Here is a 23,282-nt window from a genome sequence, read left to right as displayed (position 1 = left end):
TAAGATGGTTGGATGGCATCAGTGACTCAATGGACATGGGTTTGGGTGGACTCCAGGAGTTGGTGATGGACAGGAAAGCCTGGCATGCTGCACTTCATGGGGTTGCAAAGAGTTGGACACAACTGAGCGACTGCACTGAACTGATGACTCTATATGATTCCTCATGCCCCTAAACCAACTCTCTGACCTCACATCTTACGAATCTCCCTATTCTTCATGCCACTTAAAGCCCTAATAGTTTCCTTGCTCTTCTTCAAATACATCAACTACTCTATCCTACCTCATAGCTTCAGGGTTCTTAGGGTTCTGAGGTCCAACAAACTTCAGAGGGTTGTTGTTGTTCAGTAAGTATGTTGTGTCTGACTGTTTGCAACCCCATGGACTTTAGCATGCCAGGTTCCCCTGTCCTTCATTATTTCCTGGAGTTTGCTCAAATTCATGTCCATAGAGTCAGTGAGGCTATCTAACCATCTCATCTTCTGTCACCCCTTCTCCTTTTGCTTTCAGTCTGTCCCAGCATCAGGGTCTTTTTCAGTGAGTTGACTCTTCTCTTCCCAACAGGTAGCCAAAGTATTACAGCTTCAGTTTCAGCATTAGTCCTTCCAGTGAATATTCAGGGTTGATTTCCTTTAGAATTGAGAGGTTTGAACTCCAGAAACACAATTCAAAAGCATCCATTCCTTGGACTCAGTCTTCTTTATGGTCCAACTCTCACATCTATACATGACTACTGGAAAAACTATAGCTTTGACTAAGAAAGGACATTTGTCTGCAAAGTGATGTCTCTGCTTTTTAATACCCTGTCTGGGTTAGTCATAATTTTACTTCCAAGGAGCAAGCATCTTTTGATTTCATGGCTGCAGTCACTATCCATAATGATTTTGGAGCCCAAGAAAATCAAATCTGTCACTTCTTCCACTTTTTCCTCTTCTATTTGTCATGAAGTGATGGGATCAGATGTGATCTTAGTTTTTGAATGGTGAATTTTAAGCCAGCTTTTCATTTTACTGTTTTATTCTCAACAAGAGGCTCTTTACTTCCTTTTCACTTTCTGCCATTAGAGTGATATCATCTGCATATCTGAGGATATGGGTCATGTCTATCCTCAGGTATGCATCAGCCGACCCATTAGAAAAGATTCTGATGCTGGGAAAGATTGAAGGCAGAAGGAGAAGAGGGCGACAGAGAATGAGATGGCTGAATGGCATCACCAATTCAATAGAAATGAACTTGGGAAAACTCCAGAAGATGGTGAGGGACAGGGAGGCCTGGTGTGCTGCAATCCATGGGATCACAGAATTGGACATGACTTGGCGACTGAACAACAAACAGCAAGTACCTGGTCAGTGCAACGCCATCCCAACTCTAGAAACGCCTCTGGGTTTTTCTGAGTCCCTTGTTGCAACTAAGTCTCTGTTTAGTCTTTGTCTCCACCCAAACTTGCTACACTCACTTTCACCTGTGTTGATCCCTAACATACTTCCTATACCCAATCTCCATTTCAGAGTCTGTGCTCCTTCGATTTACATGAAGTGCAAGTTCCATGAGAAAAGAGACTTTGTCTGTCTGACTCACTCTTATTTTCTGCTGCATCCCTCAGTGTCTAGAACATGGCCTGAAAGGAGCTTGATTAATATCTATTGAACAAATAAATGAATGGGAAAACAGTCATCTCTTCCTCCAGAGAAGAATTTATGAACATGGATGAATTCTGTATTTTTTCACTGTAAGGAATTACAGAGGAATTATCAGGAAGGTTATTCAACGCCTTTGAAGCAAGACTGCTGCCAAACTATGAACAGCCCCCGTAGATAATCTGTCTTGCATGCCACAATTCCAGTGTTCAGCGTTTTCGCAGAAACAACCAGAGTTACCCAAGTGTGATTTCGGCTCATTTTGACCTTCCTACAAACTACATGAAGAAGGGATATGAGCAATTATCTTTATTTTCTAAATGATAAAACTGAAGATTAAAAAGGTTAAATTCACTCATCTAAGACCACTTGTTAGCACATACCAGAACACCCAAACTCAGGTCTTTTGAATATTTTTGACATGTTCTTTTTCATTCTTTTGCTAACAATAAATCCACCTATTAATGACTGTGTTAATTTCATGTAACTATAAGTATTTACATGCACACACACATTTCTGACTTGCCCAACTTCTACCTAAAACTTAATGTCCTTTTTTAAGTGACCAGGCATCCTTCTTTGATTAAGACTCACAAATTCCACTGTAGAGTTGAAACAAGTAGAAAATTAAATAAAACTATTCTGTTGCTTTTAAGATTCATTTGTGAAGTTCTTAACACACACTGCAGGAAATAGTAATCATTATGCCATTGATCTTCAGAATCTTCTACGAGCCACCAATTAGTCCTGTTACTAAAGAAATGTCAATATGGCTTGTCAATATAACTTTCTTTGTGCAAGTCTAAATTTAAACAGAAGATATATACGACATATTCATTAGGCTACAAATGTCTTTTATATTCATAAAGAGATCTATCTTTATGCACCATGTATAAATATACAAAACAAAACATAAATTTAACCAAGACATATAAAATAATTCTGAATAAACAGTCTTTAAATTACATTCAGTATTTTTGACTTCATAAAGGGTCACCTGAATCTTATGGCAGATCAAACTGAGAACATCTAATGATATTAAAACACCAAAGCTGTTTTAGAGAAAAATCTTTCAGAGGAATGAATAATACGATTGTGGGCAGCCATGAAAATGCACTGCTCAGACTCTCTGCACTGCTTGTGAGCACAGTTGACTGGTGACCCGAGCTGCTGTCCTGGGTCCACAGAAGTCATGCTTCCCAGGCACAGCTCTGGTGAATGACTGACTGAGTCTCACAGAGGTGCCAAGGCGAGCCATGTAAGACTACTGCTTTAACCCAAGGACTCCATACCGACCTGGAGGAACCATTCTTGGAACTGTGCAACTGTCCAAGATTCTTTCACCCTAATCCTCCTTCCTTGCTTCTTAACTTCCCAAAATATTAGATGTGTGAAAGGGAAAGTGTTAGTCACTCAGTCATGTCCAACTCTCTGTGATCCCATGGACTATAGCCTGACAGGCTCCTCTGTCCATCGAATTTTCTAGGCAAGAATACTGGAGTGGGTAGCCATTCCCTTCTCCAGCGGATCTTCCCAACCCAGGGATCAAACCTGGGTCTCCTGCATTGCAGACAGACGCTTTACCATCTGAGCCACCAGGGAAACCATTAGATTTGTATTGCTGTCTAAAGGATCTCTGTGCCTTGCCTGCTTCTTCCTCCAGTAAATAAATCTCCTGGATGCTATCTAAACCCATGTAGGCATCTGTTCCTCAGCAGATCCACAGTAATGCAAATTATAACCGTGTATCAGCAGAACTCGCCACTTCTACCTCTCCATTTCCTATACTCAAACACAAGACTCAACATAACTTTCAAAATAACCAGCATTTTGACTATCCCTCATTAAATATCAAGAAACATTCAGAAATCACTCCAGTATTATATTTCAGCCATCATACAGACCACATCCATCCTCAAGATGTGCAAAAAGATTTTTCCTAATGTGACAATTTTTCATGGTTAATTTTTGGTATTGTTATAATAGGAAAAATAACTATGGTTGATATTTCTAGAAATTGTTGCATGATATAGGTCCACCTGGGAAAATGCAGTATAATAATTTCTTTTTAGCCTTGGAGGAAAAAAAAATTATATTCAGTTCTAAATAAAGGAAGAAAGACTTGGGAAAATGTTGAGACCTTGCTCATCATGATAGTCCATGAGAATGCCATGGCCAGCAGGCAGCTTGTCCCCACTGGGCATGCTGGAGGGAGAAACATATCTTCTGAGTGACAAGCTTCACCTTCAGTGATGGACACATGCAGCAGCTTTATTCCCTGATATACAGATAGTAACATCATAAACTTTATAATGTGATTATAAATGATTTTTTCTTCTGGAAACCACTTACATTTACTCAGATGTTCTATGTAAGAGTGTACGAAAGAGTACTTTTTAGTAATAATTGAAGCTTGGTACATATTTTTATCAGAGTCAATACATTGAGAGAGATGTGGGCATTTACTCTAATGCCAGCAACCTTTGGATAAATTACCAAAGGACCTCTGAGTTAAAGTTCCTTCATGCAAAACAATGTTGTAATTCCTAGCATCTTTCCTTCAATAAGTTGTGTATATTCAGCTGAGCTAAAGTGTTTACAAGGGCTGCATTAATTTTTTTAATGTCCAAAAATAAAAAAAATATTTTTCTCTTTACAAAAGAAATCTATGTCACAAATTTGACAAAATTTCAGTAAAGAATCTGCCTGCAGTGCAGGAGACCTGGGTTCAATCCCTGGGTCGGGAAGATCCCCTGGAGAAGGAAATGGCAACACAATCCAGTACTTTTGCCTGGAAAATGCCATGGACAAGAGGCTGGTGGGCTACAGTCCATGGGGGTCACAAAAGTCGGACACGAGTTGGTGACTAAACCACCACCAACCCTTCCAGTATTTTACTTGTTAAAAGAAAAATTGCAGTTTAAATATAGGGGAGGGGAGAAGCTCCTTATCACCTTTCTTGCATGTTGTTCATGTATGTTGTAGTTTTCTATTCTTAATGCAAAGTGTTTATGTTGGCTAATGTCTGTTACATCATCCCATTTTCATTTTCAGGCCAGAATAAAGCTATTTTTAGATACACCCTTTTAGTTTATAAATAAATGACAAGGCTCTAATAAATATCACCTAGAGCTTGAATGTGAATGCGCCCCCTTTTTCTCAGAACAGGATCCCATAGTGACATTAACATTTCCATTTCAATATATTTTATTCCACAAACTGAAATATCAGCAACAAAATTATATCTTCCTACCCCCTAGCCTCTGTTATCTCCCCCACCTTTGATGGTTGACAAGACCTCCAAATAATCCTTCCCCTACTTCTAGCCCCTATTCCTTCATATCACTGCCAAATTACAGTTCCTAAAGCATCTGTTTGGCAGGGTAAGTCTCCTACTCAGAAATCATCAGTGATTTCCCATCAGATAAAACGCATCCTCTTTAGCCTGACATTCAAAGCTATCTACCTTCTGAGTCATACTTGCCATTTCAGCAATATTTGCCATCATATACCTCTATGAATCTTTTTCTGCGGGGGAATAAAGGGTTTACTCACCAGTTTCAGAGCTAAGGTTGTACCATTCCACCTTCTTATTCCTTCACCAGAAATGTCATTCCTCCTCAAATATTACTTAATTATTATACTGAAAGGGTCTTGGGAGATACTGACTGAAGTCCTTTATTTTAAACTGAGATACAGAAAGATTAAGCAGACATAATTTCTTTAATGGGTGAAAGTCACACATTCTAGACCTACAGCTTAGAAATGTGATGTCTATGTTATTTTCACTGTGCTGGACAACTTGCAGTGAGTTGGCAACTAAAATGAGGCTAATACACAGATCCTAAGGGCTGCAGTATCCCATGCAGTATTCTCTGAGACCTAATTTAAATGTGACCCTTGTCATAAATCCTTCATAATTAAGCCAGTTGGGAATTCACTCCAGCTTTTCCGAATCCCTATATCACTTTTATTGTCTCTATAATTCACTAGAATAATAACTATGTAGCTTGTGATGTCTCCTAAATTTTCCTATTGATTTTTGAATTACAAAAGCCCTACCTACTTGCTGTAATAAGTTGAAATTGCAAGGGGATGTATAAATTAAAAAAAAATGGAAAGACCATTAGCTTCTCAACAAGGTCCCCACCAAAGTAACAACTGCTAGAATTTATTTTTGTTCAGACTTATTTTTCTATGTATCTACTAACTTCTGTGATTAGTGTACCTAGGAAAAGAATGAGTCTATGCTTCACAGAGCTCATATTCAGGCTTTCCTGTGCACTCTCTCTCTTTTGTTATCTTCCTCAAGTGCACATACGTGCCTGTGCATTCGCACACACAGGCGCATGTACACGTATTTTAATACGATCATAATATACATAATTTTTTGATTGTTTCCAATGTTTTGCTATAATAAGCAATTTGATGATGACTATTTCTGCTCTTTTGTAGAATACTTACTTATATAACATTATAGGAGAGATTTATCGGAAAGTGGTTGTGTCAAATGTACAGACAGTTAAAATGTAGATAACACTCTACAAGTTCCCCTCCAAAACTCATCAACAATTCATATAAGGATTTATTTTTCCTCATACTCAACTCGATGGATCTAGTTTTTGACAAAAATTTCTAACATGTTATTATAATATATATTGTGTACATATATTGCATTTGTTTATCTTTTTAGCTGTTTTTAACTCATGCTTCTTTGTCTGTACATTTTCCTACCTTTTTATCATTTTCAACGTTTTTTCCATCCTTTGAGCGTTCTTTTGCATATTTCCCTATGAATTAGCTTTGTTAGTCATTTCTTCCCTTATTTAAAGCTGAAGTGAAAACTTACGGTGGAAATTTTCTTTTCACTTTTGTTTGTTCAGGAATTTTTAACAAAGAACTTGCACAGGGTAGGTGTTCACTACATACTCATAGCCTGGCTTTTTATGACATATTGTCTAGCTTTCAATTTTGAGAGCTAAATTGAACAGAAAAGAGATAACTGAGGACAGGTACATTTGATTTATAGGGTTTAGAGGATTGGCTGCAACCGTGACAAATTATTTAATTTAGCATGGTGTCCGTAGAGCCAGGGTGCAGAGCCAATTGACTGGATACTAAATTTGTACACACAATGGGCTGTAGAAGGAGGTCAGCTTTAAAAAGTCCATGGTATTAGGGATATTCCTTTCTTTCACTGACCTATGGAGGCACTGCCACCTAGGAAACAATAACCTTCTTCATTACTTATTCCGCTGCCTACATCCCTCTTTACATGCACACTTCAAGGCTCCTTCCTATTTTGCTTTCTCACATTTGAAATTGATATGTTTTTAGTAGAAAACTTGAACTACACTTCACATCAATTTGGGAGAGCTAAAGGCATATGCCCAATCCATTTCCTCTCTCTTAATCATCCAAGTGAATGAACGATAATAATAAAATGAATATGCATCGTGGGTGGGACAAGAAGGAGAAGCATAACTTGCACCCTTCCTCTGTGAAGCTTGCATCTATCTCAAGAAGGGACCTAGTCTCCAGGTGCCAGCTGCCTCTGCAGCACAGGGCAACCCTACTTTATATAGTTTAAGAAAGTAGCTAACCATTAGCTACCCAAGGGAAAAAAATCCATGAAATCAAACTCAAGTATCTGTCAAACTGAATATTCTATCTGTTCTGTCACTGAATTATTTTCCTTTCGATGAAAAGTATAGGAAGAACTTGGAGAAATTTCTATCATTTCTTAACATCCAGAGCTTTCTCTAACACTGTCAAGAAGAGTTCCTGAGTAGGTTGCTGTTTCTCAGTGTTCCCAGATAGTACAGATACACATCACTGCTCTTCTTCCCCATCATTTCCTTTGCATCCCTACTCCCACATGACTAATTCCTTCCATTCGATAATACGAGCCACTGCCCAATTACTCCACTCCACTCATTACTTTGCCTTGCTGTCCCTGTCCTGTCATAGAGTCCAACAACCCAAGGATAGAAGTCAGTAGTGTGTATGTGATCCTACATGCTTTATTTCTCAGGAATATTGGGCGAAAGCTCATAGCCTTTCAGCTCACTGGAAGGGTGAACACAGTTCTACTTCTGCAGTTTTAACTTGCTCCTTCCTTTGTGTTACAATCTCTCACTCTTTTCTTTTGTGATGTTTTTACCACCCACTTGAAATGATAGCATCTCATTCTAACCCTGCACTACTACGATACTTTCCTCTGTGTTTCACTACAGCTCATCCTTTGGTCCAATTTTCTGAATATTTCCCTCTGCTATATTTCCCCTTTTCTCCTTTTCTCACTTATACTTCAGTGTTTTTTTTTTTTTTTTTAAGAATTATACATTCTTACCTCTCTTCCCAAAGTCCCTTTAGGCAGCAGCCCTTGATATTTCTTTTGCTGGTTTGTTACATAAAGGTTTCTAAAAGAGTTGTTAGAGAGCCAGTGAGCTCTGTGATTTATGACTATTGCTCAAGAAGTGGCATAACTTGAAGAACTGAACAAAACACAAAAATCTCAAGGGAAACAAAAGGTAATGTAAAATGCCATAAACCTCTAGTTTCAAAAGGCTCTTTACAATAATTTAGTCAAGGCTCAGTATTTTATATAGGGATACTGCAGCTCAAAGATGATAAGGAATTTACCTAAGGTCACACAACTAACGGGTAGCAAATTGAGAAAAAGGTAACTATACCCAGGTCTCCTGCTTACCACTCAGGATTCTTCCTCTATTTCTTCCATTACAATCACTTCACCCTTTTTCAAGGCCCAGAATCAAACACAAGCAATGTGAACCCTCTCTCATTAATCTGGGGGTGCACAGATCTCTGGCACACATCAAGGGAGCTATTTTCCACAGAAGGGATGTCGGTCTGACAGCAGCTCAGGAGCTCGCAGTTGCATTGTTTTAAGAGCAAACTGCCTCTCTGTTCTGCCTTCTAAATTATAGGGGAGGAAGAATCCAAGCTCCTAATAGTTTTAAATAGACTGCATAGAATGGCATGCTAACTTTGAATAACTGTGCCATCCAGGAGAGCCTCATCATCATTCTGGCAGACAGGAACTTGAGGCCAGAGCCAGAAGGGAGCTGATGGCTCTCAGGGTCCTTATCCAACTCCAAACCAGAGAAGAAGGTAACAGAGTTTCAAATCACCTTCCTTTAATATCATTACTAGTTTTATACTTGGAAAAAGGAGACGACATTCCCTACTCTGGGAAGTTCATGATAGTTGCGTGCAAGCATTTTCATTGGATTTGCCAAGCTGCTGTCTCCAGATTTGTTTCAAGGTTGCAAGACAATGGGAAGGGAAGTGGGTGAAGAGGGTGCCTCCTCAACTATGAATAACATCCCTTTCAGGAAGGTTGGCCCATACTCATGCGTGCTCACTTCCATGAGGGCACCCTTCCTTGGATGTAAAGTGGACCCTACTTATTTTAAGGTACCTGATGTCATTCTATGATTGGTACCATGCTTTTTGTTTTCCCTCTGTGTCTTTGTGGGCTTAGTAAGGAAGACTTCTGAGGGAGGGAAGTTGCTGTTTAGTCACTAAGTCATGTTCGACAGGATGGGAGCATTTTTAATTGTAGACTCTAGACGTTCTTTTTATATAAACAAACCAAGTAAGGAACATTTGTAAAAGTGGCATATGTTTTTATTTGCTTGACACACAGGATTCTCTCTCATCAGGGGGAAAAAAAAATCTCAAAAATTATATTGCTTTAGTTTAGACTTGCCAGATAAATTATAGAACGTCTAGTTAAATTTGGATTTAAGATGAACAATAAATAAATTTTTAGTATAAATTGTCCCCAAAGTTTCATGGGGTCATAAGTCCATTTTCAACCATTTTAAAAAACTGAAGTACAGTTAATCTACAACACTGTGTAGTTACTAGTGTATAGCAAAGTGATTCATATATCTTTTTTGGATTCTTTTCCATTATACATTATGACAAGTTGTTAAATATAGTTCCCTGTACTATACAGTAGGACTTTATTGTATATCTGTTTTATATATGGTAGTTTGTATTTGCTAATCCAAGCACAATTTGTCCCTCCCTTCAGTTCAGTTCAGTCGCTTAGTTATGTTCGACTCTTTGCGACCCCATGAATCGCAGCAGGCCAGGCCTCCCTGTCCATCACCAACTCCTGGAGTTCACTCAGACTCACGTCCATCGAGTCAGTGATGCCATCCAGCCATCTCATCCTCTGTTGTCCCCTTCTCCTCCTGCCCCCAATCCCTCCCAGCATCAGAGTCTTTTCCAGTGAGTCAACTCTTCGCATGAGGTGGCCTTACCCTTTCCCATTTGGTAGCCATAAGTTCGAATTCTATGACTGTGAATCTCTGTCTTGTAAGAAGTTCATTTGCATCATTTTTTAAATTATTTTTTATTGAAGGATAATTGCTTTATAGAATTTTGCTGTTTTCTGCCAAACCTCAACGTGAATTAGCCACAGGTATACATATGTCCCCTTCCTTTTGAAGCTCCATCCCATCTCTCTCCCCATCCCCCACCCCTCTAGGTTGATACAGAGCCCATTTGTATCATTTTTTTAGATTCCACATATAACTAACATCATACGATGTTTGTCTTCATCAAATTTAGTTCACTTAATATGATCATTTTTAGGTCCATCCATGTTGCTGTAAATGGTATTATTTCATTCTTTTTATGGCTGAGTAATATTTTATTATGTATATATGTACATATCATATTTTTCATCCATTCATCTATGGATAGACATTTAGGCTGCTTCTATGTCTTGACTGTTGTAAATAGTATGCTATGAATACTAGAGTGCAAGTATCTTCTGGAATTAGAGTTTTCTCTGGATAAATGTCCAGGAGTGGGATTGCAGAATGATATGTAACTCTATATTTAGTTTCTAAGGAAATTTCAGACTGCACCAATTTACCTTCCCACAAACATTGTGGGAGGGTTCCTTTTTCTCCACACACTCAGCATTTATTATTTGTAGACTTCTTGATGATGGGCATTCTATTTGGTGAGCGGTAACTCACTGTAGTTATGACCAACCTAGATAGCATATTAAAAAGCAGAGATATTACTTTGCCAACAAAGGTCCATCTAGTCAAGGCTATGATTTTTCCAGTGGTCATGTATGGATGTCAGAGTTGGACTGTGAAGAAAGCTAAGTGCTGAAGAATTGATGCTTTTGAACTGTGGTGTTGGAGAAGACTCTTGAGAGTTCCTAGGACTGCAAGGAGATCCAACCAGTCCATTCTGAAGGAGATGAGTCCTAGGTATGCACTAGAAGGACTGATGCTGAGGCTGAAACTCCAATATTTTGTCCACCTCATGTGAAGAGTTGACTCACTGGAAAAGACGTTGATGCTGGGAGGGATTAGGGCAGGAGGAGAAGGGAACGACAGAGGATGAGATGGATGGATGGCATCACTGACTCTATGCACATGAGTTTGGGTGAACTCCGGGAGTTGGTGATGGACAGGGAGGCCTGGCGTGCTGCGATTCATGGGGTCGCAAAGAGTCAGACACGACTGAGTGACTAAACTGAACTGAATAATTATTGATTTTGATTGATTCACATGCCTATTGGCCATCTGTATGTCTTCTTTGGAGAAATATCTATTTAGATACTCTTTTTTTTCTTTTCTTTTTTCTTGCTTGGGTTGCTTCTTTGATATTAAGCTGTATGAGATGTTTGTATATTCTGGAAATTACTCTATTGTTGGTTCCATCATTTTCAAATGTTTTCCCCCATTCTGTAAGTTGTCTTTTCATTTTTTTTATGGTTTTCTTTTCTGTGCAAAAGCTTTTAAGTTCAATTAGGTCCCATTTGTTTATTTTTGTTTTTATTTCCATTACTCCAGGAGACAAATTCAAAAAGATGTTCCTATACTTTATGTCAAAGTGAGTGTTCTGCCTATGTTATTCTCTAGGAATTTTATGATATCTGGTCTTACATTTTATAGTATCTGGTCTTATATTTACATTTGAGTTTATTTTTGTGTATAGTGTTAGAGAATGTTTTAATTTCATTCTTTCACATGTAGTTCTCAGTTTTCTCCATTGTATAGTCTTTCTGCCCTTGTTGCAGTTTAATTGACCATAAGTATGTGGGTTTATTTCTGGGATTTCTATCCTGTTGTTTTGATCCATATGTCCAGTTTAGCACCAGTATCATACTGTTTTGATTACTGCAGCACTGTAGTATAATCTGAAGTCAGGGAGCCTGATTCCTCCAGCTCTGTTTCTCTTTCTCAAGATTCCTTTGGCTATTTAGAGTGTTTTGTGTTTCCATACAAATTTTAAAAATTGCTTTTTTAGTTATGTGAAAAGTGACATTGATAATTTGATAGGGATTGCTTTGAATCTGTAGATTGCCTTGGGTAACATGGTTATTTTTAACAATATTGATTCTTCGAATTCAAAACCTTGGTATATCTTTCCATCTGTTTGTGTCTTTCAATTTTTTGCACCAGTATATCATAGTTTTCACAGTACAGGCCTTTTGCCTCCATAGGTAGGTTTATTCCAGACTATCTTATTTTATTTATTTATTTATTTTTTTGATGTGAGGGCAAATGGGATTGTTTCCTTAATTTCTCTTTATGACATATTATTCTCACTTTATGATCTGTAATGCAACATATTTATATATGTTAATTTTGTATTTAGCAACTTTATCAAATTCATTGATGAGCTCTAGTAGTCTTTAGGATTTTCTATGTATAACATCTTGTCATCTGCAAACAGTGGCAATTTTGCTTCTTTTTCCAATTTGGATTCCTTGTATTTCTTTTTTTTCTCTGATTTCTGTGGCTGGGATTTCTAGAACTATGTTGAATAAAAGTGGTGAAATGGGCATCCTTGTCTTATTTCTGATCTCAGAGGAAATGCTTTCAGGTTTTACCACTAAGTATGATGCTAGCTGTGTGTCTGTCATATAGTGCCTTTATTATGCTGTAGTATATTTCCTCTCATAAGCACATTTTAAAAGTCTTCATTGTTTATCTGAAATTCTAATTTAACTGAGTATTCTTGTATTTTTATTATAATTCTGATAACCTTCACTTAGATATCAGAATTGAACTAATTGTGTATTATTCTGCCTCTGGAATTTTGAGAAGTTGTAAGAAGCATGGAGCTCCTGATTCAAACCGACATGATTGATTCCATGGGAGGATTAAGTTGGTGTAATTCATGTAAGCTGCGAGTACAGTTTTTGGCAAATAAATGCTCAATAAGTGGCAATGGCTTTTCTCCCACCTTCTCTTCATTCTTCAAAAATATTTATCAAAATATTAGTTGCAATATAAAAAATTATGGAATACCCAACAATGGAATCCTCCTCAGCATTATGAAGAAATAAACTCTGGTACACATTACAGCATTATTGAATCTCCCAAATATAATTTTGAGCAAAAATAGCTAGATAAATGAGAAAACATTATATATTTATGGCATTATGACAGCTAAGTCGATCATTTTGGATGTATCACCGCTATACAACAAAAGTATTTTCAGTAATAATCAAAAAAATTAAATGAAAGATAACAATTGAGGAAAAAACAAGGCAAACAGCAAAAATAAATGAATTATAAACTATTAGTAAAAATAATTATTAAAAATAAATAAATAAAAAGAATACTATATATATCTGATTTTAGTTTTATAGAATATTCCTTATATGTTTTCATAATTGTATGTGGAAATGTCTGAAAAACTATACCAAAATAGTGACTGTGATTATCCTTTTTTGGTGACATGGTTGGGTGTTTTCTCTTTGTTTAATATACTTAATTTTAAGAAAGTATAATGATTAAAATAAATAATTCTCAGAAAGAAATTTGGTTTAGTTTTGCATAAGCTTTTGTTTTTACATGAGTATATATTTTATTTTTAGTAATGTGTGTTAAAACTACTTTTCGAAAAAGAGAACACTATCTTCCCTATTCACCTGTTTGAAATCAGAATTCCATTATAACTGGTAAACTGCAATACTTTTATAATGGCCTCATGGTGGTACATGTGACCACACTCCTATTGATGATGCCTGGTGTGTTTTACTGAGTGAGAGACAGGAGTCTGGAGTATAGGATAAAGGAGATAAAATATAGAGAGAAAGAGGAAAATATTCCATTTGGTTAAGATTTTGAATATCTCTTCAATAAACAGCACAGACATTATGGTGAAACAATCACACAAAATGAAATTAATATGTGTGTCAAGCTAAAACACATTATCCTTTTCCAAATATTTAAATATTTGTGATTAATTTCCATCCAGAATTGAGTAGCTTGTATCTCTTCACTTAGAGTTAAAAATTTTCTATACTGTCTTGAAGGCTCCAGTAGGAATGGCTATTTTTGGACAAATAACACAGGCCAAGTTGACTTTTGGTCCTTGATCTTTCAAGGACAATGACCATCAACCATTGATGGGACATGGTAATACTCCAATGGAGTACTTTAAAAATGTAACTATTTAGGCAGAATGCCATCCTATTGATTCAAAAACTCTGTGGGTGAATCTCTCAAATTTTATTTTTTTTTAATTCTACAGTTTGTTGATGAATAGCCAGGGTTAAGCATTACTGCTCTAAGCACAGAGATCTACATTGTAAAAGAAGGAAAACCGAAAAGATGGCATGTTTTCTTCCCATAATTCTACAATGGAGCACTGGGTTCCTGGTAATTTTCTTTTATGGGAATAGGCTAGAAGGTTAATTATCCTCATGATGTCTTTATATCAGCAAAATAATATCCTGTTCTATAAGCTTTAGGGATCATACACTTTATTTTTCTCTTAATGTGTAGATATGGTGATTTGCAAGGAAAGATTTTTTTCAAATACTGAATCAGCATCGAATTCTCATAGAAAAATGCTATTTGTTCCATTTGTTTCTTGTTCTTTTATTCTTCTTATTTTCTGGCAGTTATTGAGCTACTTATATATTCATAAGAATCAATTTAATTCATTATTGGGTTATTATTTATACCACTCTATAAATTTCACAGTTGCTCGAAAGTTTACAATATGCATATTTAATTAATCACAACCTACCTTCAAATATGATTATATGGTTTTACATGTAACATAAAAATCTTAGAAATGACAGTAAATTGTTACTTCCTGTTTTTGCATGATAATTTTCACCAGTGTTATTTCTTGATATTTATCAATTCAAATACATTGCTATTACTTACACACGTGACCATAAATTACCTTTTAGAGCAACTAAAACTCAAAAATATTGCATTTTTTACTTTTATATTTATGCTAGCCATTTCTAGGAATTTTTATATCTTTGTGCAAATCTAAGATATTAATCTTGCATCATATTTGGTCTTCCTGAAAACCATTTTAAAAAATCATCTTGTATAATGAATTCTCTATTTTAACTAAAAATGTTCATTTCTATTTTATTTATTAAAGATATTTCATTATTAATAAGTGTGGGGGGTTGATAGCATTTTACTTTTAGCACATTAAATATGGTGATAACTTTTCTTTGATTTTGCAAAATTTCTGACAATATGTCTTCTGCAAATCTTCCAGTTTTTCTTGTATACATCATATGTACTTTTGTCCTCTGTCCTGAAGGTATTTTCTTTATTTTGATTTTGAGCTATTGACGATAAATAACACACATATGACATGTGTCTTTCAATTCCCTTGATGTTCATCACATTGGAATTTTCAAAATTTCTTGTATCTGTAGTCTGATGTATTTTGCTAATTTTAGAAATTCTCAATGATTATCTCTTAAAATATGCATTGCTTCATTTTTATTAGGGCATGTATTTTATTTATGTTAAGCCATTTGACATTGTTTCAGAATTTGGGATGTTCTGTTTTTATTTTTTCCCTCATTTTTTTTCTTTGTGTTTTAGTTTGGGCAATTAATGTTGAAAAAATCTTCAACTTCACTGACGCTTCCCTCAGTTGTTCTGACTCTACCGCTGGGTATGTAAGTGATTTTTCATCTCTGTTACTGTGGTTTTTCATTTCTACATTTTCTTTTGATTTTCTTATGGTTTCCATTTCCCTGTTGAAATGTCACATTTCAATTTCCTCCTCTTGAGACTTGAATATATTAGTCATGCTGCTAAGTGGCTTCAGTCATATCCGACTCTGTGCGACCCCATAGACAGCAGCCCACCAGGCTCCCTGTCCCTGGGATTCTCCAGGCAAGAACACTGGAGTGGTTGCCATTTCCTTCTCTAATGCATGAAAGTGAAAAGTGAAAGTGAAGTTGCTCAGTTGTGTCCAACTCTTAGCAACCCCATGGACCGCAGCTCACCATGCTCCTCCATACATGGGACCTTCCAGGTGAGAGCCCTGGAGTGGGGTGCCATTGCCTTCTCCAGTATTAGTCATAGTTGTTTTCAAATGTTTGTCTGAAATTTCAAAATCTTGATCATTTCTGAGTCTGACTGTGTTGACTGCTTTGTCTCTTGGTAGTGGAGATGGTTTGGTCGCTAAGTTGTGTCCAACTCTTTTGACCTAATGGACTGCCAGGCTCCTCTATCCATGGGATTTTCCTGGCAAGAACCCTGAAGTGGGTTGCCATTCCATTCTCCAGCTTTGTCTCTTGATTATATACTGTTTTCTATCTGCAATTTTTTGATGTCTCACAACTTTTGGTTAATCTGTTTGTAGGATAGTAGAATTGAGATAAATAGTATCTATGCCTGAAGTGCACATACTTCTTCTACTGCTAGACCTTCAGACTGGAGAATTGAGTTAATCTTAGAATATGCAGAACTGTTTGGGGATTTTGTTGTTGCTATATTTTCAGAGAATCATTGGCTTCAAATTTCTTCGGTATCATCTGGTGCTTAATGTGGAAATTGATGTCAAATTGGATTTTTCTCAGGTTTCATTGGATAGAAGATTACTCTAGTTACCTCCAACATATTGTGAGATGTGGGCTTCCCTGACAGCTCAGTTGGTAAAGAATCCACCTGCAATGCAGGACACCCTGGTTCAATTCCTGGGTTGGGAAGATCCCCTGGAGAAGGGCTAGGTTACCCACTCTAGTATTCTTGGACTTCCCTTGTGGCTCAGCTGGTAAAGAATCTGTCTGCAATGTGGGTGAACTGGGTTTGATCCCTGGGTTGGGAAGATCCTGTGTAGAGGGAAAGGCTACCCAATCTACTATTCTGGCCTGGAGAATTCCATGGACTGTATAGTCCATGGGGTAACAAAGAGTCGGATACTACTGAGTGACTTTCACTTTCATCCTGAGATGTTAGGTTGTTCCTTTTATTGCATTGATAATCTTTTTAATTTATAAAACTTTTAATTTTTCTTTTGCTTATTAATTATATAAAAATATGTTGTTTAGCTTCTAAATATTTGTGATATTCCAGATAGCTATCTGTTATTAACTTGTAATTTAATCATATTGTGGTTAGACAACACACCTTCTATGATTTCAGTCAATTCATATTTATTTATATTTGTCTGTGGCCAAGATCAATTTAGTAAATTTTCCCTGTGTACTTGTAAATAACATGGGTGTAACGTTGTACAGCATATTAAGAAGCAGAGACATTACTTTGACAACAAAGGTCCATCTAGTCAAAGTTATGGTTTTTCCAGTAGTTATGTATGGACATGAGAGCTGGACTATAAAGAAAACTGAGCACCGAAGAATTGGTACTTTTGAACTGTGGTGTTGGAGAAGACTCTTGAGAGTCCCTTGGACTGCAATGAGATCCAACCAGTCCAGCCTAAAGGAAATCAGTCCTGGGTGTTCACTGGAAGGACTGATGCTGAAGCTGAAATTCCAATACTTTGGCAACCTGATGTGAAGAAATGACTCATTGGAAAAGACCATGATGCTTGGAAAGATTGAATGCAGGAGAAGGGGAAAACAAGATGAGATGGTTGAATGGCATCACTAACTGGATGGACATAAATTTGAGTAAGCTCCGGGAGTTGGTGATGGACAGGGAAGCCTGGCGTGCTGCAATCCATGGGGTCACAAAGAGTCAGACAGGAATAAGCGACTAAACTGACTGAATGTTGTATAAGTCTCCATCAGGTCGATTTTCTTGAACATTTGTAATTGTTCCCTTGTCTTTATCTCTACTAATTGTTTCCTTGATTCATCATTTTTTTAGAACTGTTGAAATCTCCAAATATAATTACAGATATGTCTATTTCTCCTTTCAGATCTATACATTTTGCTTCATGTGTTTCAAAGGTTTGTATTAGGTGCATAAACATTTGATTGTTATGTCCTACTCATGAATAGATGATTTTGTTATTACAAAATTATATCCTTTATCACTGGTAACATTCCCTGTTCTGAACTGGACTTTGGAATTAACAAAACTGGATCATTTTATTTTTAATAATATTTTAAAGTATTTTAAACTTATATTTTATTAATGAAAGTGAAAAGTTAATCATTTAGTCATGTCTGACTCTGTGATCCCGTGGACTGGGGCTTGCCAGGCCCCTCTGTCCATGGGATTTTCCAGGCATATGTACACTTGTTTTATTTCCTCAGTGGATTTTTTTAAGGTTTACAGTATACTTTTCTTATGTGTATCAGTTCAGATATAGTGCAAGGATTCTACAATATGGTATATTTCTATTGTTCCTCCATCTATCATTGTACAATTGTCATATTTTTAAAAAAATTTTTTTCATTTTGAGATAACTGTAGATTTATATGTCATTTAAGAAATACTACAGATAGGTTCTGTGTAACACCATCACTTGGCTTCCCCAAAAGGAAGTATCTTACAAAATTGTGGTACAATATCCCAACTAGGACATTGGCTTTGATACAGTTAAGACACAGAACTGGTCATCAACTCAAGGATACCTCAAGTTACCATTTACAGCTACCCCCACTTCTTTACACTTTAAAATATTAGAAAGTAAAATCTAGAAATATATTAAAAGGCTAATATGCCACAAACAAGTGGAGCTCGTCTCAGCAATACAAGGTTGGCTCAACATTTCTGGTTTTAAGCAGCAAGGAATTACTCAAAAATCAACACCAGTGCATGTCAAAAGTTGTAGGAACCACACTGAAAGAACTCCCAAAAGCTAAAAGCTAGAATAGTTTGAACAACAAAATAAGCAATTATAGTACTGGCTTATAATCCTCTCAAACAATATAAATATCCATGAATCCATATTGATATAAGCAAATGAATGGATAAGTAAATGAATGGAGGAGAATGGTCAATCTTTATTACAGGAGAATTCCAAATGCTAAACAGAAGGAATGAGAGAAGTAAAAATTCCCTTCAGTAATAATTGGTCCAGGCATGTTCCACCAAGTCATGTTAAAATGTATAAGTGAAACTTCAAAAGGAACAGGATATTTGCACAAATTCAGAGTATTTCTGCCCAAAACACATTATTGCTATGATGGTTCTAACAGATTTCCCCAAATTATTTGATATCCCTGCCTCTAAGAGCTAGAGACTCATACACCTCCTTTTGGTTGGAGTTAAGGACTCACTTTTAATAAGCAGAGTATCAGTTCAGTTCAATTCAGTTGCTCAGTTGTGTCTGACTCTTTGTGACCCCATGGACTGCAGCATGCCAGGCTTCCCTGTCCATCACCAACTCCCAGAGCTTGCTCAAACTCATATCCATAGAGTTGGTGATGCCATGAGACCATCTCATCCTCTGTCATCCCCTTTTCCTGCCTTCAGTCTTTCCCAGCATCAGGGACTTCTCTCTCCAATGAGTCAGTTTTTTGCTTCAGGTGGCCAAAGTATTGGAGTTTCAGCTTCAGCATCAGTACTTCCAATGAATATTCAGGACTTATTTCCTTTAGGATGGACTTGTTTGATCTCTTTGCAGTCCAAGGGACTCTCAAGAGTCTTCTCCAACACCACAGTTCAAAAGCATCAACTCTTTGGCACTCAGTTTTCTTTATAGTCCAACTCTCACATCATACATGACTACTGGAAAACCCATAGAGTATTAAAAAGGGACAAAAATAAAACCCAGTAACTTTACAAAGAAGAAATCTCATAGATCTACATGAGATCTATGAGATTATCATTACTAAGTTCTGATACTTAGTATCAAACTATCAGTACTAAGGTCTAGTGCTAACAGGTACCTCTTGATATGTGATAATGATCAGGACATTATCCTTCTGTAGCAGGCTTCTCCCAAATCCATAATCTCATTCCAATTATAAGAAAATAACAGACAAAACTAACAGAGGGAACACTCCACAAGATACTTACAGAATACTTTCTTAAAGTGTCAAGATCATGAAAGAAAAAGAACAAACTAAGAAACTCACAGATTGGAGGATATTCAGAATACATGATCATTAATAGCATCATGGTGGAGGAATGAACCTACCTGATTTCAGACTATACTACAAAGTATGGTACTGGCAAAAAACCCCAAAGTGTAGACCAATAGGGCTGGACAGAAAGCCTGGAGATAAACTCATCCAAAAATGGGCATGTTATCTTTGACAAAGAAGGAAAGAATATAAGATGGGAAAAAAGATAGTCTCTTCAGTAAGTAGTGCTAGGAACAACTGGACAATTACATGTAAAAGAATGAAATTAAAACACTTCCTAACATCAAAGATAAACTCAAAATGGAGTGGGTAGACGTTCCATTCTCCAGGGGATCTTCCCAACACACATTGCACGCTGATTCTTTACCAGCTGAGCTTCAAGGGAAGGATAAAAGCTACAAAAACAAAATTCCTTATCATTTGTTTACATGGCAAAAATATGTACAGATATATTTGACATAAATCTCAGGAATATATTTTTGAATCCTTCTCCTGTAGTAATGGAAATAAAAACAAAATAAACAAATAAGACCTAATTAAATTTAAAAACTTTTGCCACAACAAAGACAACCATAAACAAAATGAAAAGACAACTTACAGAATTGGAGAAAACATTTGCAAATAATGTAACAAACAAGAGATTAATTTCTGGAATATAAAAATGACACATACAGCTTAATATCAAACAATCAACCAAATTAAGAGAGAATATCTAAATCAGTTCAGTTTAGTCGCTCAGTTGTGTCCGACTATTTGCGAGCCCATGAAATGCAGCACGCCAGGCCTCCCTGTCCATCACCGACTCCCAGAGTTCACTCAAACTCATGTCCATCGAGTCAGTGATGCCATCCAGCCATCTCATCCTCTGTCGTCCCCTTCTCCTCCTGCCCCCAATCCCTCCCAGCATCAGAGTCTTTTCCAATGAGTCAACTCTTAGCATGAGGTGGACAAAGTATTGGAGTTTCAGCTTCAGCATCATTCCTTGCAAAGAACACCCAGGACTGATTTCCTTCACAATGGACTGGTTAGACCTCCTTGCAGTCCAAAGGACTCTCAAGAGTCTTCTCCAACACCACAGTTCAAAAGCATCAATTCTTCAGCACCCAGCTTTCTTCACAGTCCAACTCTAACATCCATACATGACCACTGGAAAAACCATAGCCTTGACTAGACAGACCTTTGTTGGCAAAGTAATGTCTCTGCTTTTTAATATGCTATCTAGGTTGGTCATAACTTTCCTTCCAAGAAATAAGCATCTTTTAATTTCATGGCTGCAATCACCATCTTCAGTGATTTTGGAGTCCCTCAAAATAAAGTCTGACACTGTTTTTACTGTTTCCCCATCTATTTGCCATGAAGTGATGGGACCAGATGCCATGATATTAGTTTTCTGAATGTTGAGCTTTAAGCCAACTTTTTCACTCTCCTCTTTCACTTTCATCAAGAGGCTTTTGAGTTCCTCTTCACTTTCTGCCATAAGGGTGGTGTCATCTGCATATCTGAGTTTATTGATATTTCTTCTGGCAATCTTGACTCCAGCTTGTGTTTCTTCCAGTCCAGCGTTTCTCATGATGCACTCTGCATATAAGTTAAATAAGCAGGATGACAATATACAGCCTTGACATACTCCTTTTCCTATTTGGAACCAGTCTGCTGTTCCATGTCCAGTTCTAACTGTTGATTCCTGACCTGCATACAGGTTTCTCAAGAGGCTGGTCAGGTGGTCTGGTATTCCCATCTCTTTCAGAATTTTCCACAGTTTATTGTGATCCACACAGTCAAAGGCTTTGGCATAGTCAATACAGCAGAAATAGATGTTTTTCTGGAACTCTCTTGCTTTTTTGATGATCCAGCAGATGTTGGCAGTTTGATCTCTGGTTCCTCTGCCTTTTCTAAAACCAGCTTGAACATCTGCAAGTTCATGGTTCCCATACTGCTGAAGCCTGGCTTGGAGAATTTTGAGCATTACTTTACTAGCATGTGAGATGAGTGCAATTGTATGGCAGTTTGAGCATTCTTTGTCATTGCCTTTCTTTGGGATTGGAATGAAAACTGACCTTTTCCAGTCCTGTGGCCACTGCTGAGTTCTCCAAATGTGCTGGCATATTGAGTGCAGCACTTTTGCAGCACCATCTTTCAGGATTTGAAAGAGCTCCACTGGAATTCCATTACCTCCACTAGCTTTGTTTGTAGTGATACTTTCTAAGGCCCACTTGACTTCACATTCCAGGATGTCTGGCTCTAGATGAGTGATCACACCATCATGATTATCTGGGTCATGAAGATCTTTTTTGTACAGTTCTTCTGTGTATTTTTGCCACCTCTTCTTAATATCTTCTGTTTCTGTTAGGTCCAGACCATTTCTGTCCTTTATCGAGCCCATCTTTGCATGAAATGTGCCTTTGGTATCTCTAATTTTCTTGAAGAGATCTCTAGTCTTTTCCATTCTGTTGTTTTCCTCTATTTCTTTGCATTGATCACTGAGGAAGGCTTTCTTATCTCTGCTTGCTATTCTTTGGAACTCTGCATTCAGATGCTTATATCTTTCCTTTTCTCCTTTGCTTTTCCTACTCCTGGGCCAAAAGCTGGGAAAACTAGAATTTCAAAAGATATTTGCACCCCACTGTTCACGGAAGCACCATTTACAATAGCTAAGACATGAAAGCAACCTAGATGTTCATTGATAGATGAATGTATAAAGAAGATGTAGTACACACATGTATATAGGCACACACACACACACACACAATGGAATATTACTCAGTCTTAAAAAAGAATGAATAGTGCCTTCTGTAGCAACATTGACGGACCTAGAGATTATCATATTAGGTGAAGTAAGCCAGACCGAAAAAGATAAATATATGTAGAATCTTAAAAGTTAAGATACAAATTAATTAATTTACAAAACAGAAACAGACTCAAAGACATAGATAATTCATCCAGTGCTTAGCAGAGGCTCTGACACATGGTAGGCATCCAATAAATAGTTGAATATGTGATCTAGTCTTTCCATACCTGAAGTATTCAAAGTTGTTTTACTACTTTCCCACAAAAAAGGGAGGGAGTACCTTCCTTTCTATCAAGCAAATTGGCAGGCAAAACATCTAGTTATAAATACTGTCAAAAGTAAAATTTTAAATGGGGGAGCTTTCAGGTACTCTGAGATCCTTCATTAGAGGAAGCAGAAATGTGTCAGCTCCCTTATGTTTCTTTCTGCCCAACACCACAGCCCAGCAAAATTTCAAGCAACTCTACTATCAGTGTTAAGTATTGTGGCTGCTTCAACGCTCCCTTCCACTCAATGGATAGAGAATAAGTGGATTCAGACATGCCTGCAATGCAATCTGAGCAAGCCACTG

This window comes from Oryx dammah, unplaced genomic scaffold (assembly GCF_014754425.2).
Source record: "Oryx dammah isolate SB20612 unplaced genomic scaffold, SCBI_Odam_1.1 HiC_scaffold_18, whole genome shotgun sequence".
Classification (NCBI taxonomy): Eukaryota; Metazoa; Chordata; class Mammalia; order Artiodactyla; family Bovidae; genus Oryx; species Oryx dammah.
The sequence above is the reverse complement of the archived record's forward strand: the minus strand, read 5'-3'. Positions refer to the sequence as shown.